The sequence below is a fragment of the Paroedura picta genome, chromosome 10 (genome assembly GCF_049243985.1).
Source record: "Paroedura picta isolate Pp20150507F chromosome 10, Ppicta_v3.0, whole genome shotgun sequence".
In the NCBI taxonomy this organism is placed as follows: domain Eukaryota; kingdom Metazoa; phylum Chordata; class Lepidosauria; order Squamata; family Gekkonidae; genus Paroedura; species Paroedura picta.
Window position 1 is genome coordinate 64138540 of NC_135378.1, and position 27668 is coordinate 64166207.

A 27668-nucleotide genomic window follows, 5' to 3' on the forward strand; every position below is an offset into this window, starting at 1 on the left:
CTGTTGTGGGGAGAGGAAAGGGAAGGCAACTGTAAGCTGCTTCGAGACTGCTTCAGGTAGAGAAAAATGACATATAAATACCAACTTTTCTTCTTCTTAATTAATTAATTGATTTAAACATTCTTATTAACTAAAAAAGTCTCGCCAAATAATTATGCAGTATATATTTTTAAAAAATTATTCAACTTAAGTACCAATTTTAATATAGATACTTTCAAAATCCACGTTGTAAGAACTTCTTAAGAAGAGGCATTCTGCCTTATCTCTCGTACACATTATGTCATGCCTTCTAAAACCATCATTCCCCTACCAATTGTTTTTGTTCTTTCAGAATTGTTATTTTAATATGTATACAAATTACACATATTGAATCAATTCATTGTAATTTAGCCATTCACATTTATATGATTAAGTAATCATGACATTTCTTATTTAGTATTTAGTACTCTACTATTAAATTCAAGTGCAACAAACTATAAGTACCCTAATCTCATGATCTTACATCTTCTCAAATACCCGCATTATATTCTAGATGTCTTTAATATTTATTGCATATATATGACTGAAAAACCAGCTACCAGGAGACTGGTCTTGTAAAGTAATGGTATATAAGTGTATTTCTAGAGGAAGCTGAAAGAGAAATTGTGGCAGCTGAGAAAAGAAGAAATAGAAACACAAATGGAAAGAAATATTGATATTTTCTGGACCTCTTCCCGGGCAGTCAATCTTAAGGAAAAAGCCTGTGGGTTTTTTGTTTTTGTTTTTTTGAGAAAAGTATCCCAAGTTTCAATCTTCTTCCTGTAAATGGAAAATAAAGTAATGTGACAAGGTCTTGTAAGTCTCAAACTGCACTTACAATGAGTGAGTAGCATTTACAATGGCAAAGAATTCAACTGAACACTGAAATAATGTGTAGCAGTTCAATGACCATGGTTTGATCAGTGCAAAGAGGTTGATTATCAGCTGTCTGCATCAACTGTAATATCTATTGCCATTTTGTGTGGTTAACAGATCTGTAAAATGTTCCTTGCAACCTTAAAATAGTTTTTTTTAATGCTGATGCAAGGTCTTCTACACTAAAGTGCTAGGAGACTGGCTCACCAGGACCATTTCCACACAAGCGCAAACCCCCACATTGTCATTCTTTAAGAACTGAACTTTGCTAAACTTTCTGCAAAAAGTTTTGCCACCCCCTTACCCTGCAGCTTCTGAATCCTCCTTTACAGTGATTTTATCCTTTTTAAGATCTTACCTTGCAGTTTTCCAGTGTAGAATCCCAGATTCAAATTTGGTTTCCTGCCATGCCACCATGTTGTGTCATCAGTGTTGCATGTTCACCAGGTCTTCCCACCTCAGATTTCACCCTGAGCAAGCCAATTATTTTTTTAAGAATAACATTGTATTACAAAACAGTTTTTTCTATAATATAGCAATGTTAGGGTGTTTCATGTAGCCTTCTCTGTGCAATTACCTATCCTTGAAGTTCCTTCATTTCTTCTCTTTTTAATGGGTAGATTTTGATGTCACATGCTTGTATTATTTCTTTACTCTCCCCCCTTTCCCTACAGCTCCCAGTGAACTTTCTTTTTTTTTTACAATGTTATAGTGATATAACATTACTGCATATGCAAGTAAAAAAGAGATTCCATCAGTGATTAAATTTATGAGGACACATTTATCATACTCCATAATTATTGATGTATAAATGCAGCAACCATGCTTTTCCTTATAATACATCCAGCCTTTATAAACAATTTTATGTTAGAACATCACTGCATATGCAAAGAAAAGGAGGTTCTATTTCTGATGACTGACATGGCAACACATTTCCCATGCTTTTCATAAGTATTGAATTGGTATATTGAGTTTTATAATTGCCAGCCATTTTCATAGCTGGCGACTAAGGAGGAGTGGAGGACTTTTGAAATGGCAACCATCATATTGTTTCCCACAATATATTCAGCTTTTTTATTTTCAATGTTATGAAGTTATAATATTGCTGCATATGCACCCCCCAAAAATGAAGATTCTGTCTCTGATTAAGTTCATGATGATATGACCACAGAACCCCTTTTCAGAACACATGGGGGGAGGGAATCTAGTCCAAATTTGTGAAACAATTCCTCCAAAAGAAATGCCCTTGGAGCAAAGGGTGCCACAAAGTCAAAGCATCAACTGGGGATTCATCTCACTGGGAAACAGCAGAAACACTGAAGTACAGGAAAGATGCCTGTACTCTTTGGGTTTCATTAACCACTAGAAACTTCTCAATGAATGTATAGTCACTGATTTTAATGCTTTGCTTGACTTGAAATTATAGTAAGTTCTGTTTTGCACTAAGACAGCTTGTTATGCTTTTTAGTTAAATGTCAGTTTTCACACAAGCTGTTAGAAACATTGGCCTTCCCTTGTCCCTGCTCTGGAAATTGCAACTGATCCAGAATGCAGCTGTGCAGGTCCTTAGTGGAACACCATGGAAGGCCTATGTACGCCTCCATGGGGCCAGCAGTTTACACAGGAATTAGGCACTAGAACTGTCATAATTGTTTTTAATGTTTTAAATTTTTAGTGATTACTGAAAGGAAGTGTATTTATGAGTGGTTGTAAACTGCTGCAGGGTGACCATTCATGAAGACACAGTATAAAAATCTCTAAGCAAATAAGCAAAATACCTAGAGTGGATGTTTGTTCTGCTGAGGATTGATAACTTTTTTCTTCTTTCCTTCTGTCATCTCTCACTTCTATATATCCTTCAGGGATATCTGAGGGAATTGTTTTGAAATGGCCTACAGTGACCCTCTGTAGCCTTGACAGTCTACCCCTCTAATGCTTTGCCCACTTTTTCTGGAGAATAGGCTTTCCTAGTGAACAATTCACTAAACTATGCACATTACAACATTTTCATTTGGATATCTGCCATTAGTCTCAGAGTAGGAAAAGGAAAAACAATACTCTGATGATACAGATCCTTATACAGGCACATGAAGCAAATATTTATGTTAGGGAAGCCCATTGTAACAAGAAAAGATTTTTCAGTTACGTGAGGAGCAAACGTAAAGTAAAGGAGGCAATAGGCCCGCTGTTGGGTACGGATGGACAAACTCTAACGAAAGATGCAGAGAAAGCAGAAAGGCTTAGTGCCTATTTTACATCTGTTTTTTCCCACAGGTCAAAGTGTTTAGGCACATCTAGAGATGGCTGTAGCCAAAGGATAGTGTCTGGGTGGCAGGTTAACATGGATAGAGAGGTGGTCGAGAGGCATTTAGCTGCACTGGATGAGTTCAAATCCCCTGGTCCAGATGAAATGCACCCGAGAGTACTCAAAGAACTTTCCAGAGAACTTGCACAGCCCTTGTCCATCATCTTCGGAACCTCTTTAAGGACTGGAGATGTCCCGGAGGACTGGAAAAGAGCAAACGTTATTCCGATCTTCAAAAAAGGGAGGAAGGATGACCCGGGAAACTACAGACCAGTGAGTCTGACCTCTGTTGTGGGGAAGATAATGGAGCAGATATTAAAGGGAGCGATCTGCAAACATCTGGAGGACAATTTGGTGATCCAAGGAAGTCAGCATGGATTTGTCTCCAACAGGTCCTGCCAGACCAACCTAGTTTCCTTTTTTGACCAAGTAACAGGTTTGCTGGATCGGGGAAATTCGGTTGATGTCATTTACTTGGATTTTAGTAAAGCTTTTGACAAGGTTCCCCATGATGTTCTGATGGATAAGTTGAAGGACTGCAATCTGGATTTTCAGATCGTTAGGTGGATAGGGAATTGGTTAGAGAACCGCACTCAAAGAGTTGTTGTCAATGGTGTTTCATCAGACTGGAGAGAGGTGAGTAGCGGGGTACCTCAGGGTTCGGTGCTCGGCCCGGTACTTTTTAACATATTTATTAATGATCTAGATGAGGGGGTGGAGGGACTACTCATCAAGTTTGCAGATGACACCAAATTGGGAGGACTGGCAAATACTCCGGAAGATAGAGACAGAGTTCAACGAGATCTGAACACAATGGAAAAATGGGCAAATGAGAACAAGATGCAATTTAATAAAGATAAGTGTAAAGTTCTGCATCTGGGTCAGAAAAATGAAAAGCATGCCTACTGGATGGGGGATACGCTTCTAGGTAGCACTGTGTGTGAACGAGACCTTGGGGTACTTGTGGATTGTAAACTAAACATGAGCAGGCAGTGTGATGCAGCGGTAAAAAAGGCAAATGCCATTTTGGGCTGTATCAACAGAGGCATCACATCAAAATCACAATATGTCATAGTCCCATTGTATACGGCACTGGTCAGACCACACCTGGAGTACTGTGTGCAGTTCTGGAGGCCTCACTTCAAGAAGGACATCGATAAAATTGAAAGGGTACAGAGGAGAGCGACGAAGATGATCTGGGGCCAAGGGACCAAGCCCTATGAAGATAGGTTGAGGGACTTGGGAATGTTCAGCCTGGAGAAAAGGAGGTTGAGAGGGGACATGATAGCCCTCTTTAAGTATTTGAAAGGTTGTCACTTGGAGGAGGGCAGGATGCTGTTTCTGCTGGCTGCAGAGGAAAGGACACGCAGTAATGGGTTTAAACTTCAAGTACAACGATATAGGCTAGATATCAGGAAAAAGTTTTTCTCAGTCAGAGTCGTTCAGCAGTGGAATAGGCTGCCTAAGGAGGTGGTGAGTGCCCCCTCACTGGAAGTCTTCAAGCAAAGGTTGGATACACACTTTTCTTGGATGCTTTAGGATGCTTAGGGCTAATCCTGCGTTGAGCAGGGGGTTGGACTAGATGGCCTGTATGGCCCCTTCCAACTCTATGATTCTATGATTCTATGATTCTATGATTCTATGTTTGGGTATAGCTAGATGAATCCTCCTACAAGATTGCTCAAGACACTTCATGGAATGCATTTCTAACCACAGGAACTGCATTTCATCACATCGTCCTTCTGTTGCATGATGCCATCACCACTATCCTGTCTGTCTGTCTATCTGGAGGATTATCCTAAAGCAGTGGTCCCCAACCTTTATTAGGCTGGGGACCGGCAGGGCATCGGGCCGCGCCCGCGCGGACCGCGCCCGCGCGGGCCACGCCCACGGATCGAGCCGCGCCCGCGATCCGCGCCCGCGGGCCGTGCCCGCGGATCGGGCCGCGCCCGCGGGCCGCGCCCGCGGATCGGACCGCGCGGGCGCGGCCTGCACGGGCGCGGCGCGGCCCTGATTCCCTCTCCCCGCCCTCCCCGCAGTAAGAAGCTTCCCGGGCCGCAAGCTTGCGGCCTGGGAAGTTTTTTACTGCGGGGGGGGGCGGGGAGAGGGAGCCGCGGCCCGGCGCCATGGCCTTTGCGGCCCGCAGGTTGGGGACCACTGTCCTAAAGCATAATCACTCATATCACCTTCAAGTTGATATTTTAGAATATACACAAACTCGGGGGAAGTTCCAGATGCTACTCTAAGTAAACCTGAAATAATTTCAGGAAAGAAACAATGGCTGGGGGAAGTAAAATTCCTGGGGCTCGTGATCAGAACCCCATATAAACAATGGGATCAAAGCACAAATATATGACAGTTAATGCATTTCATTCTCAATTAAATGTATTCGAGTTAAGGGTGCCAGTGAGAATATACAGGCAATCTAGCATGCCTAGCACACAATCTCTAGGAATGGACTTTATTTTACATTGTATTACTAATATAATATCTTTGCTGACAAATCAGAAGCACAGTATGTCAAATGAATTTGAACTGAAATCTTAGTTCTCTTCCATTATTATTGTATCTGTGCAGTTGCTCCTGAAAGAAAATCTCAGGTATGCCATGATGAATTTGCATATCAAATCAAATGCATTTTATCAGACATTGAAAGGTCACAAATTATAGTCATTGAAGTTTCCAGTAATATTTGTATGGATGTCTTTCAGCTTTCATAGCTTGAAGATGTGGACTTAAGATATAACGCCTCCTTTCTCTTGCCCCCTGGTGGCATGGCCAATCAGTGCATGGCACCAATTACTGATGCTTCTTTAGTAAAGGACTTATTGCCTCTGGAGCAGTTTAATGCCTTACTTTAAAAGACCTTAGATGACTGGATTTAAACAGCTATGAGCCTGTTTCTAATTTGTCTCTTAAACTTCTTTAAGATATTTCTGGATGAGAAATTTCTCGTTCTAGCCAAGTCATGGCAGGGCAATTGCATTATTGAAGTAGCCAGTGTTTAGTTCACTTTAAATGCCCATCAATGGGGCAAGGGAAAGATGGGTATAATCATCTCCTTATGTTGTTTTTCCAGCCTGATACAGCCCTATGGAGCTCCTATTTGCCTTAATAGGGTGAATATTCAGGAACTTGATCTGAATTGGGCACAAGCAGAACCCCCCCCCCTCACACACACTGAAATATTCCTTAATATGACTTCTAGTGTCTTGTCTGGTTTGGCCCTTGTTGTTACTGCTATAACTCAGCCTGCAAACTGGAGCCTTAGCATGCCTTCGGGTAAAAGGATTGCCTCATTAGATTGCCTACATGAACATTTTAGTTCTCTTCAATTTTCTTTGTGGTAAGTAATATGTTGTGTCATTATCTTTCCTCGACAATTCTGGACTGTATTATACCCTAGAGCACTTTATTATTTAATGTTGCACTTTGAAAAACATTAGATCTTACATCTTCACCATGGGTATGGCTTTGTTATTTGTAAGCGGCAGATTGGTGGTCTACAAAGTTGAGATCCAGCTTTAAGAACCAGGCAGTAGCAGGGGACCCACTGAACAGCAAGGATCTGATAGCCACATCACAGGATTGAGGAGATGAACTAGATATATGAAGTCACCAGTGTCACTGCTGGGACCATTGACAAGAGACAAGAGAGGGTACAGGGAATAAAATAAAATGGAATCTGTACTGCAAAATGATCTCAATGCTCTTTCTTTTAGGTTGTGCGCAAAATGACAAACAGGAAGTGTGGCAACTGTGTTCTCTGTATTGCATAGTGGAACAATAACACCACCTCCCATAATTTACATGGTTCATTAAATGGTGTATTTTTAACAATACCAAAAGCATCAGATTGGATAACTTGGCATGAAAAGGGGGGGGGGGGTTGGACTTTGTGACATACACCACTGATGTCTGTGTCTTTCCCAGGATCCTCCACCAAATCTCCAGGAATTTCTCAACCCAGAGCTGGCAATTCTAGGTTAGCTTCCTAAACAGTCAACATATCCCTGTGCATGGAAAGTAGGTTTTTCTGATATCCAGCAAAAATGGCAGCTTGATAGAAATTTCCAACCTAGAGGTTGGGACTATGTGTGACTCATAGGCTGAAGATTGCTGTTGTAATGATTTGGAATGGTGAATTGCATAGTTCAACTTTTGTAAATATTCTACTTACAGAATAATTTGGATATTTTCTGTGGGATTTATTCATTGATTCTTAAACCAGCTTGCTGTAGTGGTTACGAGTGTGGACTTCTAATTTGGCAAGCCAGGTTCGTTTCTGCACTCCTCCACATGCAGCCAGCTGGGTGACCTTGGGCTCGCCATGGCACTGAGAAAACTGTTCTGACCGAGCAATGATATCAGGGCTCTCTCAGCCTCACCCACCTCACAGGGTGTCTGTTGTGGGGAGAGGAAAGGGAAGGCGACTGTAAGCCCCTTTGAGACCCCGGGTAGAGAAAAAAGGCATATAAGAACCAACTCTTCTTCATAAGAGATCTTCATTTCAATTTTCTATCTTGGTATTATAACACCATCAACATATTCTTTGAATAATTGGGAATTATGGCAATAATGTTTCTTTTCCTTCCTACAAAGCACTTTCTACTCCAGGTACCACCAGGTTTCTTTCCAAATATTATTACCAACATGCATTTAGTAATATGCTTTCTACAACTGTAGGGAAATTGCAAGGATGAACGAGTTGATATATATCTTATTAACAAAATTAAAAGACAGGGAATATTTAGAATATGGGGATATGGTTTCTGTCCTGTAAGTAAAAGTAGAAGTAGCTTTAATTTTATAATGATTATGATTAATGGTAATTATAGGTGTCAAATAAAATGATCTCAGTGCAATTATGCCCTAACTGCTGCTGTATAGTTTTGCCTACAATTTTAGGTCTAAGCAATATATCATTATGTAATTTAAGATTACCCATAACCCACATCACTGAAAAGCATGTAATATATTATAATCATCATCGCTTGATTATAATGTCTATAACACTTTTCAGGGTTCAAAAAGATCACTGAAATTTATATTCCTTATCACTGATTCAACTTAAAAGACACTATGAGGTAATTCAAAATATATGACTTTGTGTACACAGTCAGATTTATGTTCTGATATTAATTGCATTTCCTGGGAAATAAGTTCCACTAACAGCAACAAAACTTTACCATAAATATTTTGTATGATTCCTCTGGCTATTTGGCTTTGTAGTTTCAAAAGACAAGACAGGCCAAACTTTGGAAAGACAGAAACAACAAAATATCAAACAACAACAAATAAGTAAAACTAGAGACCATTGCTACCAAAGAAAGAACAGAAATATCAACTGAGGCATTCATTCCTCTTAATACACTTCAGTTAGGAAACAACAGCCATTTATAAATCAAAATTAGTCTAAGAAGTCAACAGCTTCTGCAAAAGGCAAGAATAATGGGTCCTTACAACCATGGAATCTAGTCAGGGTAGGTACCCTTCACACCATCTTTAGAAAAGTGTTTTAACTGGTGTCCCCTCTATAGAAAATGTTGTGTTGTTTATGGCCTTATGTCATGTGCCCATGTCAATCTCTGTTGTGTTTCTAGGGCTGGAGGTGGGATTCTCCACTCCACTTTCCTGTTTACACCTTGTCTTGCTGTGAGAGGCAAGTGGTATTGCTGTGTTCCCCATTGAAATGTTAAACAACCCTTGTAGTGACTACAAGTAGAAGGCCAGCTGGAGAGAGAGCCCAGCCCAGCTGACACCAGTTTTCTCACCTCTTGAGTTCAAATATTTTCTCTGGAGAACCCTGTTTCCCATCTAGATTCTAGGGGTGGGAGCCCAAACCCATACATACTCCTGTTGGTTCTTCGTTCAAATTGTCAATTTCCTTGCTGTGATGAACCACCACTGAAACCTGTTCCTGTATATTCCTTCTAATAAACCAACTTTGATCAAGTGTCTGATGTTTTGGGACTCTGCTCTGCTGGACCAGAAGGTGAATTTCTGGGTGCATTTCCCATGGGTCATTATACCTTGCAGGTCAGATGTACTTTCACAAAAGAAGGGTTCTTTAGAATAAGATATTGGGCTGAGATAGAATGGTAAGTGGGACTAAACATGTGAAACTGCAGTTGATGGAAGACAGCCTTTTCTGCACTGGTTTTTCCCTTCACTTTTACCATACATTCCCCTCAGATTTATTTTTCTCTTCTGCATGCCAATTTACTTTTACTTCACAAGTGGGTCAGGCTTTCATTTTGCATCCGCGTGGATTTAGCTCCCTTCAGGGCTCAGTTCATTTTCCATTTCCTGTATGTCTAGTTTTGTAAAAGCCCTGGTATTTCCACTTTCTTGGCTTCCAAGGTGAAGGAAATTTATAAGCAGAACAACCATTGCCTACATGTATTTATGCACGTGTGGTTGATAATTGACCTCTGAAGAAGATCCAAGTGGATCAAAACACATCAGGTTGTTATGATAAGGTTGTTTCGTTATTTGTGGCATATTATTTGATATTACATGTGTGACCGAAAGGTCTTCTGATGTTATATGAGCTTAATTTATGCTTAATGGGAGTGTTGTGCAGTCTGTTAATCAACTGAGGTCCCAATAAACAGGAACAGGGTGCATGACTAAAACTGTAGAGAAAGTTTGAATTGATCTCTCAGTGAATGCATAATTATTGTGTGAATGAAATGACATATCATTCAGAACTGCAGTGCTGTTCAGTATCTGCCCTGCTGGGACAATAAATCATTGGCTCCAACAAAGAAGGAAATCATGCTTTATTGAAGCAGTATTGACAAACCTGTATTTGTCCTGATCATCACATTGCAATAAAGGTGCTTTTTATGATTGAGATGCAGCTTGAAATAGAAAGAAAGGAGATGGGAGACATCAGTCCTCTCCTTTAAAAAAAGATTAGTGCTTCCTTAAGGAAGGGCTAGCTTGTTTTCCACTTATTAATTTTTTTGTACTACTGACAAGCTACAGTGTCCCAAAAGGTTTGATTAGACCTTTAATTAACTCAGCCTGGAGGTGTTGTGACCTCTAATTAAGTTTAATTTTGTTTCTTCTGGCAGTGAAATAATGAACTTATTCAAATGAAGTTCACAGCTATGCAAACCCAAAACTGATTAGTACCTAATAATGAAATATGTCAATACAAGCATAAAAGGCTTAGGAAAATAGATAATTAACATTCTGTTCTTATGCGAATTTGCCATTGTGTGCTTGGTGGCTACATTCCTGAATGGTGAGTATGCCTGCCCCTCTCTCAGTCCTCCATCTTCACCAACAAAACAATGTGAAAGATAGAAACAGTGATGTCATAGTTCAGAGACAGAGCTGGAAGTCTTACTGAAATTCCATTTACACTTCTGAGTGTTTCTGACATAGTTCTGCCCAGGCTTGAAGTTGGGTATGATTTTTACAATGTTTTGTTAGTGACAAAGTCATATGGCTGACATTTGAAACTTGCCTTCCTACTGACCTGGAAATGAACAGGTGTGGAATAGTGGAGCAAAGCAAAGCACAAACACTTTTCATGTTGGATGGAATCTCAGACACTGGGATCATGTTTTTGTTTTTATTTTTTAAATCTTCTCATCTTTAAAGTCCTAGTTTCTGAGGCTTTGACAACAAAAAGAATGTCAGTATCATAAACCTGGGATATTTCCATCTTAGGTAAAGGTAAAGGTATCCCCTGTGCAAGCACCGAGTCATGTCTGACCCTTGGGGTGACGCCCTCTAGCGTTTTCTTGGCAGACTTACAGTTCCCTAAATCGATGACAACAGACATTTTTGTTAAGGACCAACCTAAATATCAAAAAAGGTTTTTTTTTTTCTTCTGAACTTTTCATCAAGCTGAATATTTAACAAAATGAAAATGGGAGAATGTTGATATGATGATAAAGACCTCTCATGTGCATTGAGACAAAACTCAGTCAACATTGCAACTAACTTTGTTTATTTTTGCTTAAACATCAAGTGTGCCAAAGCAAGCCTCATCCTTTCTCCCCTAGCATGGCCAATTCTGTTCTTCCCCAAGCCACTGAAACAAGTTTGGGCTGATACTCTTCAGCACAGTCAACCAGCAGGCTGTATAAAGCATGTCAATGTGTTGTCAAATTAGGAAACATCCCTTAGATGCCTCAGGGTGCCCACCAATTAGCCTTACCTATACTGTAGCAACCCAGACTATTCCTAGTGAGAGCCTAATCAATCTTATTGAAGATTTCTGCCTTGCCAGTCTAAATGGGATGTTATTCATTGTGGGCCCGATTTTGAGTAAAATGATAGAGGGACAGGCGTTTCATACAGCAAATCTCCTCCTGTTTATTTGTTTATATTTGCATTTGTTTTCTTCCCTCTTTCAGAGGACTTAGGGTGGATTACAACAGGGTAAAATGATATAAGTAAAATAATTTTTATTATTTAATTAATTTAAGGTAAATTAATACATTATGAAAACAAGAAGTTAAATACTAGCTTTGCCCATTCTCTTTGTCATATGGGAAAAGGTAGGGGAAGGGCCACATAAAACCATTTAGATGGAGTTAATGAGCCTGCAGAACCACCTTCTCTACTAACCCCCCAAGGTAATCTATGGTTGAATGCACAAACCTGCTCAACCAGAGCCAGAGCTTTTTTATCCCTCCTAGGGGCCTGGTGGAATGCTCTCTGAGGTGAGATCAGGGCCCCGAAGGACTTCAAACAGTTTTGCAAGGCCTGCAAGACAAAGCTGTTCCACCAGGCCTATGGTTGATACCTATGAATACCACCAATGAGCTGGCCTCCCTATGGCCCATTATGCACGGGCCATACTGCCTGCGTTGGTGGCAGCAGCGCTTTGGGGAAAATCCCCGATAACGCTCGCTGCTGCCACCAGCGCAAGCGCCTCCCAGCCCAGGTCTACAGAAGGCCCGCATTAAGCAAACGCGGGATCTTCCATAGCTTCCTGGGTAAGCTGGGGCTGCGGTGGGCCGGTGCTGTGCATAATTGCCAGCACCAGGCCTGCCAGCCCACCCAGCCCTGACCCTATGGTGTCCCTTAAGGGACACTGCACGCCCCTGCGGGCTCCGTGGAGCAATGGAGCTGGCAGGGGAAACCCCCCCTGGCCCCACCAGTGTGTGTGGAGGGGGCCTGGCCCCTCCCTACCTTCCTCACACCCCCGGCTTCACTTATCTCTCCTGGTCCTGGCGTAAAGCGTGTGTGCTACACTGGGGCAACCCAGCATGCCCCGCTCCCGTGCGTACATGAGAAATGGCAGGGCATCATGCCCTGCCACAATGGCATGGCGACAGCACGGGGAAGCTGCCGCTGTGTATAAAGGGTCTATGTGAACAGAAACGAAAGCATCTGAATGCCCAGTTTGTACTTAACAGCAAGCATCCCATTACACCCTCCCTCCTCATCAGAAGAAAGGCAACGGGTTCTGACTGTTTTTAAATGTACACCTGATCATTTTAAAATGCTTAAAATGTTTTAATTAGGTGAGTATGTTGTCTATAGTATGCTGTATATATAGTATGCTGTAGGCCACCCTGAGTTTTTGGAGAAGATAAATTGGTTTAGCGCTATAGCACTCAACAGAAAACATTAAAAAGCCTGCATGGAAGACCACATGGTGAAAAAGGGCAAGGACAAATGTGGCATTTTAGGAAGCACTTTGTACATTTCAAACAGCACACCATAGTGATTCAGAAATGCAATGAAGGGATAGAAAAAATGGAAGAAAGCAGTTTTCGTCAAAGGTGGCTCCACCATGCTTTGTTGATCCAATGCAAGCAGATTTGTATGAACAGGCAAATAAATACTGCTAGCAGCTGGGTGCTAAAGCAGATTTGTCTGAAATGACAGAAAAATTCCTTTAGGAAACAGTTACCAAAACTGAATATGAAGGGAGTTGGAAAATGGCCATTGACAAGACTGGATTCTGATTAACTCCACAATGCTACATGATATGAAGCTATTGCCAACATTATGACCCCATATCCTGCTCAGCCCCATAAGGCAATCAGCTAATCTCAACACATTCAGATATGATGGGCAGGTGGGTCAGTAGGTGTGACAAAACCATCTGACTGTAGAGGTGACATTAGCTGGACTGCACAAGGGACTTATTAGTTCAATTTATATCCCTTCACTCTCCATAGACCCCTACAGAAGGCTTGTGTTCTATTCAAGTAAGGGGCTTGGGCCCGAAATACCCATCTCTCCAAGAGTCGTGAAGGAGCTTCGTTTTAAACTTTGAGATCACAATTGTCACATAGTACTTGGACCTTCTGATTTTTATTTTTAAATACTTCATTTATACTCTCCTTTTCTTCCAAGTGGGCACCCAAAGTCGTTTGTGCCATCACACATGTTTTTCAATTAATGGAGAAATCCAATGTACAAAACAGTGTTAATATAAATGATCGAGATGGCTTCTAGGTGGCTGACTGTTTTCAAAGTCTTCTGCATGCTTGCTGTACAAAGGCCAATGAGTAGGAAGGAATCAAGAGGAAGCACTGATGCACAGAATATATAAGTGATTACATTTTAGACTAAGTACCTGGAGATGATGACCTTCTGGTGAGGTGAAGAACCAGTGTGATGAATGCCCACTCAATGTCACAGGATAACCTTGGGCCAGCCATATTCTCTCAGTGTAACATACCTTGCAGAGTGTTGAGAGGATAAAATGGAAGACAGAAGATCTATGTAAACCATTGTACATCCCGTGTGAGGAGAAAAGTGGGGTATAAATGAATAAAATAAATAATAAGTAAATCATAGGACAGAGAATAATGACCCCAAACAGATTAATCTCTAAAGCTAATTTGTGGAATTTTGAAAGCTATTCCAGTCGTAAAATAAGTTACTGTCTGATAGCCTGTATATGTTATGGGAAGATGGAACCTATCTACTACAGTGGTCAGACATATGTGATAGAGAAACAGCACAGAACGTTAACAACTGGCATGACCAGAATGGCCTCCTTTGTATATTTCTATACTTTATCTTGCTATGGACCTTTCTTGTATTGCACACATGCTGGGTGCTTCCCTTTGGCCATACTACGGATTGAATTAATGTCACAGCTGAGACAACTATTGACAGATTTACCGTGGTGGAGGATATGGGTTCCAGTCTCATTCTCTTTTTGTTTGTGAATGATTAAAGAGGAGGCTTGTTTTTTGCCTTGTTTTTTGAATCATATGTTTTTAAACTAGGAAGCTCTAGAGTAGTTTTTTTTATGTCACTAGACAGCTAAACATCCATGAAGCACTGGATTTATCAAGAACCAAATGCAGCCACATTAACATTTTGCCAGTTGTGAGTTACAGCCTTGACAAAACATCCCTCTGTGCTCATTCTCTGTGCTTATGACCCATGGCATGCTGCTAGATGGCTCCCTCCTGTTCTCAGGCAGCAAAAGATGAGCTGCAGTATTTGAGGGGCGCTGCCTTGCATTCAAAATGCAGCTAAGTTGTGCTGCCAAAAAGGTCAAATGCTAATTTCCCACCAGCAGATAGGAATTAGTGTCATAGACTTGTCATGGTCTTGTCATGGCAGAGGAGCAGGTGGTACGAAAAAAATTTGAGAGGCTTGTCAAACCATGCAACTGAAATGAAACATTTAAAAGCTAGTCAGGAAAACATCACGGCCAAATAATTCCTTCCTGCTATGTATGCCCAAGGATGGAATCATGTTTGTTATTTTGAAAGAAGTTCCCATGGTAATGATGTTTTCATCTCTTTTTCTATCAACATTAGATTTTTGTGTGAGATTGTTTTACTCTAAGTGCCATGACAGAGCATTAGCCCGTTAAATGATGGGTTGCCCTCTACAGAGGTTGTTTTTCTCTCCACATTTGCACTTATACCACCAGAAATAAAGGAAGATAATGTATGTTTGACAGAATTGTGTTTACTTTCCTTCCTATCAGTACTGTAGAAATAACAGAAGGGGCCAAGTTATTCATGTTGTACACTCTAGAGTGCCAAAAATTAAGGCTGATGCAAACTATCACCTATGAAGAAATCTGGGGTGAACTGGGAGGATTGTGAGATTAACCTCCACAATCCAGTGTGTTTCTAAAAATTTCTTCTATGTCTGTTCTAAAGCCATGATAATCTAATTCTTTGTTCCCCCCTACCATTTTGTCTCAGTATAGGAAGAGAATAAGATTGCCTGGTTGCCTAGGAAACCCAGGGATGCCTGCTTAGCTTCTGTCACTGTCCTACCGTAGAGTGTATCATCCATCTGAAGTATAATGCAGAAAGAAAATAAGCATTACCCAGTTAGCAACACAATTTGAGGACACTAGCCTAGTTACCCATGTGGTGAATCCTGGCAGCAGTATAGAGAGGGAATGTCTCCATGTTGCATAGCATAAGTAATGCAAAGAGGTGCTGACTTGCCCAACTTCGAAGTCCCTCCCTTTAAAATAGGAGAATGGGGCCCAATGCTAAAACTGGGGGTGTTTTAGCACAGCCTTAATAAAAATACAATATTAATTCAAAATAGTTAAACTGGAGTTAAACTGCAGACAATTTAGTGTCTGTAGAACTGATTATGCATAGTCAGGAAGAGCTGGGCTGGTGCTAGCATGACAGTGGGCCAATCCCCACTTATGCATGACATAGACAATGGCCTGGCCTCTTCCCGGCCCTGGCCCATGGCAATGAAATGCTGATTTTCCAGCATTCCCTTTTTTGCTGCACCTGCCAGCAGCAGCCAGGCCAGGTCAGGCCCGGCCCATGCTATGGGGGTCATTTCGGGACTGAAATTGCCCCACTTAGCTCTGCGGCATTTGCATCATCATGGGATCAAATCGGGGTCTTTTTTGTTATTTTGCAGGAAGGTGGGATTGTGTTATTATCCAATCCCACCTTCCTGTAAAAACAAACGACCCCCCCCCCGCCACCCCCTTGCATGACAGAACCTTTCAACCACGGCTAGGTTTCCGGGGGGGGGGCATTTTGGTGGCTGCTCCATTGCCAAAATGTCTCCCATGTGGGGATGCAGAAAGCAGCAGACCAGCTCTGCTGCTGAAAATCATCCCTGGCAGGGACACAACGAATCAGCAGCAGCCTGGCATTGGTGCTGCCATGCATAATCAGTCTAGAATCTGCATGCATAACACCAGTCCAGAACAAAGAGAAGGGATCATGTTTATCATTGCGCCTTGTTCTTCTCTTCTAGCTAATCCCTGTTCACTGGGAAAATTGGGCAAAATGACCAAGTCTGTGATGACGGACTGTACCTAAAGGTATTGCTTGGTCAAAAGATATTGGTATTACAACAACAAAACTCTGAAACAAACAATCAGACATTATGATTTGCTTATGTAGATTGACTAAATAGCTGTCAATTTAATCAATTAACTGCAATGCTTGTACTTTAGTTAAATACAAATTATAATATCTCGGTACAGAGGGCACTTTGAAGTTCCTTCATAATGATAATTTTCACACTCTTTCAGCACCATACCAACAGATCATTTGCTGTTTGCAATAATATTTAAAGTGAAGCAAGGCACATGTAGTACAGTCAAATACATAAACCATTTGAAGGGCCTTTGCAGCACTGATTTGCAGGCAACTCAACAGATTTCAGTGCCAAAAGTCTAGCTCAAGTGAAAATAAACTAGCTGGAGTCATTTGTGAGGCTGCAGTCCTATGCCTAATTATATGAATATGTGTAACTGTGATTTGGGTTGCAGTCTGTAAGTTACAGGCTTAGGTGTTGTGTTGCTATTATATAGCTCCATGAAAACTGCCAGCACAGAAACATTCACAGCACAGAAGGTGACAAAACTATGAGAATCCTCAAATCTGTGAAAGTTAATCCATTTCATCCATGAATATATCAGTTCAGTTTGGTATAAACTGCTGTTGTCATGTTAGAGCCAAGTCTATCTTCTGCTCACAGTTTTGTCTGTTGGTCATGCTGGGTTTATGGTGCCATGTATCTCATGTAAGAGACACAAGTATAACCAAAATGAGATAGACGAGGATTTTGTGATCACTTGCTTTTTTTATTTTGTGATAAAAGTGGCGCATTTAACTACTGTACAGAGTAGGTTTTCTCAACAAGGGTTTTGTGAAACCCTGTGGTTTCTTGATAGCCCTGGAAGAGCTTCTTGAATGGGTGCGAGTTAATGTTTACATATATTTTGTTAATTTTGTTAGACATTTATCAGATGATATGACCATATATGGTCATGTCAACCCACCTTACCCCTCAAAATGGCCGATGATGAGCCTGGAAGGGGTGGGAAGAGTAGGGGCCCTCGGTGGTATGTACACAACTATTCTTCCCAACCATATTCTTCACGATCATGCCACTTCTGGGGTTTCTCAAAGCCTGAAGAATTCTTCAGGGGGGCTCTAATGTTAAAAAACTTGAGAAAGACCAGTATAGAGATACAATCAGGAAGACAGCTATGTATCTCCTGTTGGCATTAGTGTAACTAATATTTGGAGAGTCACTACTTTTTCTTTCATCTGCTTAACAAGAACAATTCATTTCTATAGGAGAATGTAATAGGATATTGTTTGGTTGGGGGCCCAACTTGTTCAAGGAACAGAAGAGGGACAGCAAGTTATTGCATCTATATTTCATGTTGCCATCAACTGCTATCCCTGTATAATCTCAAACATGGAAATGTGTTACGCTATTAACGTAAGTATAAAGTAAATATGATCTATCAATGGGAGTGGTGCTAGTGTTTGTTATTTTTAAATGTTTCATCCAAAACACAGAATCCCTTCCAGTGTGTTGGGTGTTCTCAGGCTCACAGCACAACTCCTTCTGGGGACACATTACTGGGCGGCAGATTCCAGATCCTCTTGTACAAGCATTAGAATTTTCTGTTTGTACATAGTTTGCAACACATTCTGCCTTAAAGTTTAAAACATCTGAATTTGAATTTTGAATCTGCTGTACCGTTTAATGAGATTGCTTCCAGTGCCACAACTGATTGACTAATGCTGGCTAATAAACATAGCTCAAAGCAAAGCAGTGATTGTGCAAGAATAAATGAAAAACCTTCCATCCAGTAATTAGTCATTCTATGAATAGTCTGCAGTTTTTACAGAGACACCTAATAACAAAGACAGGAATCCATTCTTGAAGTTAACGGGGTTTATATATTAAGAAAAATTGTGATGAATATAAATCATCAGACAGACAGTGCAGCAAACGGCGCGGGGGGGGGGATTGCAGTGTACAAGAAAGAATCTCTGGGACCTAAAAAAAAAAATGTAACAAGCAAGATCTTCAGTGTGCATAACTGAACTGAAGATAAAAAGTGTCCTGAAGGGGGGCATTGGAGGAGAAGTATATTTATCATAGATAGGATAGCAATTCCTGATTATCTCCTCCAGTTTCCTGATTGTCGCAACGGAGATTTCCTGCCTTTTGAGCACACTTCCTCCCTGCTTGCCTCCAGAACAGTCACTGAGCAGAAGAATAACTGCAGCTGCTTACATAGTTAGATCTCTCTCTCTCTCTCTCTCTCTCTCTCTCTCTCTCTCTCTCCTCCCCCCCCCTCCCATAGTGGTTTCTCTATTTTATTCTGTAAGCAGTCTGGTACTTCACATTCTGCATATTCAAACTTTGCCAGCATCATGGATGATCTATATCCAAAGTTGAAAATGTGAATATTTTGACATAACTTTTAGCCAGAGAGAATGGATGATGCTTTAAAAAAATACGTATAAATATAGATCGTTTTAATGGAAAATATAGAAGTTTCTCATGTATCTTACTTCATTTCTTTCCCCCTAAACTGGTCTTTTGCTCATCTTTCAAATGAAGAATTATTGTGGGGCATGTTTCTGCTGTACAGGGGAGAGAAATTGCTCACCTTTCCTCATTAGCGGCTATGTATTATTTCTGTAGCACAGTAGAAAGTAGCATATTCATTCCCATTTAATTTTTTTTTTATGTTACCAAAAGTAGCTTTAAAAAAATCAGCTAATCCAGATTTCAACACCTCCGGTTCTTTACTTCTCATTTAATCCCCTTGACACTAGCAGGGAGGATTTACCAGCATGACATGACAAATCCATTTTGCATAATCAGTTATATCAGAACATGCTGCTCTGGTCTTGAGATTTTTTTTAAAGAGCTTTTTACAGCATTATTTGATTTTGATTAAGCTTTTAAGGTCTGTTTTTAACATGTGGTTTATAAATTCAAAGGATCAGATATTTAAGGATAAGCAAAAGTTTCTTAATTTATTTTGTAGTTGTTTCCTCTTTTCTCTTTGATAACATGTTCAGTTATAAACTATTTGCTGTTGATCCTGCAGATTTGTTTGAACTGAGTATGCATATAATACAGTTTTCCAGTGGTTTTCTACAATCAGTTTCATATGTGCAGAATACATATTGAGTTGAATTAGCGTTGTCAGCCAAACGCTGGCTCAGGTGTCATGACATCATTTCTGGTTTGAGGATGGAAATGACATCACTATATAGGTGTGGTACTCTAGGATCCTACCCAAATTCTATGATTTTTCCATGGAACAAAGACAGGTTCTGTCAAAGGAATAAAAAAAAGTTATGAAAAGAACAAGGACTTATTACTCTTATTAACCATATAGAAATTGTTGTGCTATCCTTATCCATGGTTCCTCTTTATATTTGTGAAACCAGCCTCGGGGGACCCTAATCTCTGGGGACCCTGGAAACTTCCAGCACATGCTTACCTGAGCCGTGTCATGTTGCCCCCTTCCCCAAACCCCATAAAAACTGTGGCTTCACACAGCCACTCTGAGTGTCTTCCTACCCGAGACCTTTGGAGACCTCCTATGCTGGTTCGTGCTTCTTCCTCTGACCCACCACTCCTCGGACAGGTAATTATCAAGCCTTCCACTCTTCCTCCCCCTTCTCTATATGACTGTTTGTAGGTGTGCTGGCTATTTGTGTGTTTTCTTTTTTTTTTTGTCATTTTCTTTTCAATAAAGCTTATATTACTATTTTACCATTTACATCTGTGTTTGCCTAGAGTTCCTACGAGTGTAATCAACCCTGGAATACATAGGCATTTCTATCCATAAACGCTAAGTTACCCCCCTCTCGCTGCATTTGGGCTATTCTTCCCCACAAGCTCAAAGATACGTGTTTTAGGACACATGTCCACACAATTTGGGTAACACTTGCTCTTGATCCCTCTTCTTCTCCTCACCCTTAGAAAATGGGAGTTATTTTCTTCTGTGTCTTATTAAAATTACTTTTCCTTCTGAACATTAAAATTTACCCTTTTGGTTGTAACCTTTCTTGATTTGATTTTGGCAGAGCCATCTGTCCATATGAGCAGCAATATGGTTGGTTAGGTATTTAATGAAAGAAGTCACTGTATCAGGCTTGTGCTCCATAGACTTAAGTATTATAACTTCCATCTTTAACAAAAATCTGCCTTGGGTTTTGTGTTTCAAGTTTTACATCAATAAAGATTTCAAAAGTTGCCTAGGGAACACTTGGAAGCCACAAGATGTCTTGGGTATCATAATTCCATAAAGTCTACATACATATTTCAATCATGCCTGTTCAATCACCCCCAAGATTTTCCTTTTTTCAGAGACTATGGAGGATTGTAGTAAGAGTATGCAGTACCAAACTACTTTCCCACAATGACTGACCATCATTAAAGCCATTCTACTATCATGCACTGAAAATGGGGAAAAAATAAAACATTTCAGATTAATTAGTCATAATATAAAATGTATTTAGGAAATGAAAAATAATTTGACACACAAATGTTATTAATAAACTGCTACAAACTGGAATTTGTCATGTTACATGTGAATGTAAAGAGATAACGTGAGTCCAATAAAACATAAACCCTATAGACAGAACCAGCCCCACTTTTATAGGTGTGTATATTTGTGGCAATACAGGAAGTGTCTCCAAACACTGGTTTAAAACATCAACAAATTTGATGGAATTAGATGAAAAAGAAAGGTAGAGCAGCAACCCCCATGTCACAGAGCAGGAATACCACAGCACTGACTTCCTGAGATCAGCCTCCCTATCTGGAAGCACCATAATAGGGCATGGTTTAAACCACACTCCAGGAGACGCCAAGCCAGCCTCCGTGTTGGCCTAGATTTTTATTTAAAAATTGTTATTTTTCTTCTTGAACCTATTGGACCCCCCACCCCAAATCAGGATTTCAAAAATGAAAAAAAAATCTGAATATTATACCTGAATTGGCATCCAGAATTTTTCAAAAATACCAATAAATAAATAAATAAATAAATAAATAAATAAATAAATAAATAAATAAATAAATAAATAAATAGACAGACTGATAAATAAATAAATAATCAAATAGATAGACTGGTAAATAAATAAATAAAAATCATAGCATCGTAGACTAATAGAGTTGGCAGCCTTCTAAGTACTTGAAGATGGTTATCAGATCCCCTCTCAGTCATCTCCTTTTCAGGATAAACAGAAAAAGCTCCCCCAACCATTCCTCATACATCTTGGTCTCCAAACCCCTCACCATCTGTGTCTCCTCTGGACACTCTCCAGTTTGTCTACATCCCTCTTCAACTGTGATTCCCAAAACTGAACACAGTACTCCAAGTGAGGCTTCACCTCCAATGATCTGGACATGATACTCCATTTGATATTGCCCAAAATCCCATTTGCCTTTTTAGCCACCGAGTCACACTGCTGACTCATGTACAACGTATGAATTCTGGTCCAAACTGAAAAATAGTTATTTTTTATTTTGGCTATACTCCTGGTCATCAGCCAAGGTGACCGAAACAATTCTTGTTCAAATCCTCAAATAGTTTGAAATGGATTCAGAAAATCAGTAACCAAACGCCATGGCCAAGAATGGAAGATTGTAGACTGGCTGGAAGTTTTCTAACATGGCAAAGCTTGTGGAGATGTCCCCCCACCATCTCAGAACAGGTCTAATCACTACTTCCTTGAGCATTGGTTGCATTATTCCCACTCTCAAGAAAGCATTTACTACTACCCTTATCTACTTGGTAGCCCTTTTTAGCAGCTTGTATCAGCCAGAAAGGGCAAGGGACAAGGATATAGGTAGTAGATCTCAGCTTTCCAAGGATCCTGTTTATGTCCTTCGATGCAACAAGCTTAAAGGTAACATGTAAATTGGACAACCAGTTGCCAAGGATACCTAATCTAAACATGCATCTGGGCCAGCATCTAACTCAATGTGTATCTTTTGTCTGCAAAGTAATTAGAAAATTGATCCCAATGGTCTATTGTGAGATCAAAATACAATTACCTGTTACTGTGATGTAAGAACCCCTACACCCCATGGAACAGCTCCACTGAATGATTATGTACAAATGCAATGGTGACAGAAATATACAATCAACACCGATAAGAAATAAGCTGTAATATAGGCTGCATGCCATGTGCAGTCAGCCTTGCTTTGAGTTTTCTACCAGTGTTACTCCAGCTGTCTTATCTCCCATAGCTTTGCCATCAATTCCCCTGTAAAACAGGGATACTGGTAATCTCTTTCTGGTGATACTGGGTGCATATGGGTGATTGTGTCAACAGATCTATACCCCCAACTCCATCCCACCGAGTCTTCATAATACATGCCAGGTTATACTCAATGAAACCCCAAGGTAGTGATGAAATGTTGTTTCCCCTTGGTTCAACACAAGACAGCTATGTAATATTTCTACAAAGGTTCAAGGAAGTTTGCAGCCTGTGATAATTGGGAATGTAGCTGAAGAGCTGCCAAGCGGATTGGTTAGTTCTCCCCAAGAGTATTTTGATATAGGTTCTCAGGGATGTTTAGCAAGCTCACGCATGACAGAAAATAAATGCTTTCATAGCCCTCCTAACTCTCACAAAAATCTCTTCATGTTGCATTGGGAAAACACGGTTTCTTTCATTCAGGCAATGGAACTATATTGGGGCTGTTTTGCACCAGCTGTATTGAGTGATCTTGAACAATTCAAAGGTTGGGAGGGTAGAATGATTGGTTAAGCTCCTGGCCACTACAATGGGTCTCTCAGTGTGTGGGTATGGATGATGTCAGCACCTCAGTCAAAATTTTCTCTCAGTCCCACCAATCTCCCAGAGCATTTGTTAGAAAGTTTTTTCTCTCTTTTCTCCTCTGATTTTCAACATGCATAGTTTATGATTGCCATGCCTCAAGCATCTCTGTGCAGTTAGGACCTTCATGCAGCTTCTCACCACATTTCAAGCACAGATGCTCAACACAGAAAAATATCACACAACCATAAAATATTATAGTTACAGAAACTGTCAAACATCTGATTGCAAACTATTGACGCTTCCTCCCATTGCCACCTCGAAGCTGTAGCTGGGTATGAAATTCTGCTCATGTGCTAACCAAATGATTGCCACTGACAGATGAATGCCTGCAGCTGCACAGACTCAAAGGCAGTGCAGATTCCCTAATTTTATCACATTAAATAATGCATGGTGTGCCTGTGATGACTCCTGGGCATACGTAGTCCAAGCAAATTGTGAGCATAAGTCAGGAGTGGCTTCCCACCTAGATGCATTGCTGTGTGTTACTGCTGTGCAGTTCCAAAGCTACTTGAAATACTTCAATCATCAGATACATCCCTACAGCAACTGGGCATTGTGAGCAAGGTAAGTTTGATTTCCAAATTACCATTTTGCAAACATCGAATAATCCCTGGCTGTGATTTGAGGCTCCAAACTGCACAACAAGCACATTTTCCAGGTAAATGTAAGTAGAAGTTACTACCAAGAAGTTGACAGCTGTGGAGTTTAAGAACTTGCATTTACAGACCCTTAAAAGTAATTTCCCCATGGGAAGATTAAACAATGAATTAAAGCACTGCGATTCCAAAGACGTTTGCTGAGCTAAAGAAGTTTCTTCTGAAGCAATTTACTGTTTACAAATATGCAAGAAAAGTAACAGAACTACGATTAATAGTGAACTTCACAAAGTCTTCACTTTTAGCTGATTGTTCAGTTCCTTTTAACAGTTTTATTACTTCTGTGTAGAAAAATAAAAGACAGCAAGCTGTTGCCAGCTATCTATAAGAATTCAGCTTGGATCTTCTAGACTGCAGGAGGAGGCTAATTCTTAAAAGACAATTGTGTTATTTTTTCTTTCTATAAGATGTGAGCTTCTAAATTCATGCTGCTGAGATAATCAACCAGGTTACTGTTAACTGTAGATTTCTGTCATAAGTATTTTTGCTTTGAAGCAATTCTGATATGTTTGAATAGAAATAAGAATAACAGAGAACTGGGATTTAAGTATAGAAGACACAATAGTCATATATTCTGTGCAGCTGATTTAGAATTTATAAGAACCAGTGAGATCATTGGAAAACCATATGACATTTCCAAATTCATTAATTAATACTGTGGTGTAACATTTCTGAGGGAGTATTTTATGTAAGCAGGATCTTCAAGGATCTTAACATGCATACAGACTTCTATTTAGGACAAGACTTTCAAGGCATTCAGTGGTCTTTCCCAGCAACACATATGTCAGATTTCTCTGGAGGTCTGTTAAAATGCAGTAGGTAAAATTTACCTGAGATTTATGGTCAATCAATCATCTTGTAGAGACACTCTTGGCTATAATGGATATTTATGGGATACTCATCCCATAAAGCCTCTAAAAATTAGTGGTCAAAATTAAGCAAAGCAGGCCTGTATGGATTGGATTACAAGCAGCTGTCCTCCATCTCTTAGAACACTATTAGATATTGGCCAGAGAACAAAACATTGGACTTATCAGTGGGGTGAGCCCTCCAACACTGGTTAAGTCATGCCTCAACTTGCTCTATTCAAATTAGTGTGCCTTTCCAGGATGAGATTGGGCTGTCCCTTCCTGGCATAGAATAGCCAAGTTCTTCATTACAACAAACATAGTATAACTTTAAACACTTTAATAACAGTAGCCATGTTTTCAACATCCACCACATAAATGTTGATTTAAAAAGATAAGGCATTTCCGCAAATCGCAAATCACTAGAAATAGTGTTATGCCAACTGAATCGGGTAGCGCTAAATATTATCACACCTCCTGGGCATTCCTCACCATCTTGCTGTATTGCTTTGGTCTGCCACCTTTTTGAGCTTCTTACCCTCCACAAGTGCTGCTGGAAATGGCAGAAGAGATCAACGTGGTTATACGCAACTCTCTTCAGCCTGTCAATTAAGCCAGGCAGCCAATCCACTTTCTCCTTTTTTTAAAGGTTCCGCAATGCCCACCAATGTTTTTTAATTAACAGTTCTCCGTTTAAATGCCTATACATCTAATTATAGATGCGTCTAATCATAGATGCATCTAATTATAGATCCATGAGGCTTCAGTCTTTTAAAAATTAATCTTGTTCCTGATTTTTTTTGGGGGGGCGGGGGCCTTTAGAGAAGCATGCTCTATTAAGACCTGATATATTTATATTGAGACTGTCCCAGGTATTCAAAGGACTTAATTATCTGTTAAATGTGTTTGTGATTCCTGGAGGAATCACATAGAATCATAGAGTTGGAAGATACCTCCTGGATCATCTAGTCCAACCCCCTGCACAGTAGAAGATGTATAAAAGAATCGAAACATATGTGTGAAGATGTACTGAACAGTAAATGACTCCAAAAAGAATAAAATACCCAGTTGATAATGAAGCTGGTATTGTTATGAACAAGTACACAAATGAATAGGGATTTCATTTAATATGGGCTTTTTCATTTCCATACAAAAGGCAAATCCTAAGGTTACTGGAGAACTCCCATCTGGTACAAATGATCTTTTCATTGCCGACTGTTGACTAAGTAAACTTGACAACAGAAAACTCCTGGGCTTTTTGCCCTTCATCAGCATCTTGTCCTTCTGCTGCTCTCAGCTAGTAAGAACACAGCTGGGGAATGCATTATTTGACGAGAAAGCAATCAACAATGTTTTAAAGATAACGGTTTCTAAAAGTCTATTTGAATCCCTCACAAGGATTCATAAAAATGTAATCCTTTATGCATTCCTTCGGCATATCACTTTCAGTTTGAGATTATAATTTTATGAAAAAATGGATATAAAATCCAGAAGCATGAAAAAATGTCATCCTTCAGAGGAGATATGTAGAGTGTAAAAGCACCAAAGCTGAATCTAGAAACCAGTACCCATTTTGTGTTATACATACCCAGATAGGAAAGTAGCTTCCTAACATCTGAGGGGAATTTGGACTGTTACTAGTGTGTTTGTTTGTTTTTTGGTAAAAAGAGAATTGAAAACCCTTTTGTGCATTTGCAAAAATAAATGTTTTCTGAAAGTTAATTTAAATATTTTGAGGGGCTCCAAGGCCAAATCACTGTTTTTTTCACCTCCATGATTTCTGTCAGGGAACAAAAGAGAAAGACAAACTTCAGGTTCATGCAGTACTTCTTAACACGAGTTTCCTCTCATGAGCTCATGAGCAGGCACATTCTTCCACTTGATGATTTACCGTATATACTCGCATATAAGCCGAGTTTTTCAGCGCAGTTTTTAGCACTAAAAAGCCCTCCTCGGCTTATATGTGGATAATTGAAATAATAGCCTGCTCCCAGACAGCCAATTGTAGCATTGCCTTTGCAAGCTCAGGTTGTTGCAAGCTCAGGTTGTTGTTCCCAGCCAGCCCATCGTAGCATTGCCTTTGCAAGCTGAACTTTTTGCAAGTGAGCTAGTTGCTCCCAGCCAACCATTGCCCTCTTCAAAGATCTTGAAAGCTGAGCTTCCTCTGGCTTCCTTTGACTGAGGGATTTTGAGATTTCCCCTCTTCTTTTCCTATACTTTTGGTTTCTATGGGTGGGGTGGGTTTTGGGGTGCTTTGGGATTTACTGTTTCTTTCTCCTAGTGTTTTTCTTCTTCTTTTATCTGAGGGGCAGCATTGTTTGCCTTTTCTTCTTGGGGTTGTGTTTCTTTTAAAAGTTGATTTTTACAGTTCGTTCTTTCAGTTTTCAGTTTTACAGTTCTTTATTTCAGTGTTTTGTTCTGGGGGGGGGGCACTGTAGCCCCCAGTTTGGTAGCTGTTGTTGTAGTAGGTTGCCAACTTTGGATACTGTTGTTCTGCTCTGGTTTGCTGGCCTGGGGACACTGTTTGGTTCTCCTGCCAGAGCTGTTCTCACAGAGCAGTTCTGTCAGTGCTCTCTCAGGGTGTCTGGCATCAAGAGAAGAAGGGAAGGCAATTGTAAGCCACTTTGAGACTCCTTTGGGTAGTGAAAAGCAGACTACAAAAGCCAGCAGCTATTCATCCTCTTGACTTTTCTGTATTGGTTTGAGGGGAGGCTGGATGGGAGAGCCTGTGATGATTGAGCATAGATTAAGCGCTTAGGCCACCCTGTAAATTTACCAGTAGCTGCTGCATTTCCCACCCTTGGCTTATATGCGAGTCAATAAATTTGCCCAGATTTTGTGGTAAAATTAGGTGCCTCGGCTTATATGGAGGTTGGCTTATACGCGAGTATATACAGTAGTT

The 27668-nt window shown here is 40.3% G+C and overlaps 1 protein-coding gene across 1 annotated transcript in view; it reads right to left on the bottom strand.

Annotated features, from left to right (window-relative positions):
- Window positions 1–701: 701 nt before the first annotated feature.
- LOC143819189 (uncharacterized) overlaps window positions 702–27668 on the bottom strand; it is a 67482-nt gene continuing 40515 nt past the window's right edge. The window contains exons 5-7 of the transcript XR_013224845.1: window positions 13758–13862; window positions 1253–1364; window positions 702–798 (exon numbers count right to left, since the gene is read on the bottom strand). The gene's annotated coding sequence lies outside the window, so the exon portion shown is untranslated. The remainder of the gene's footprint in view (window positions 799–1252; window positions 1365–13757; window positions 13863–27668) is intronic.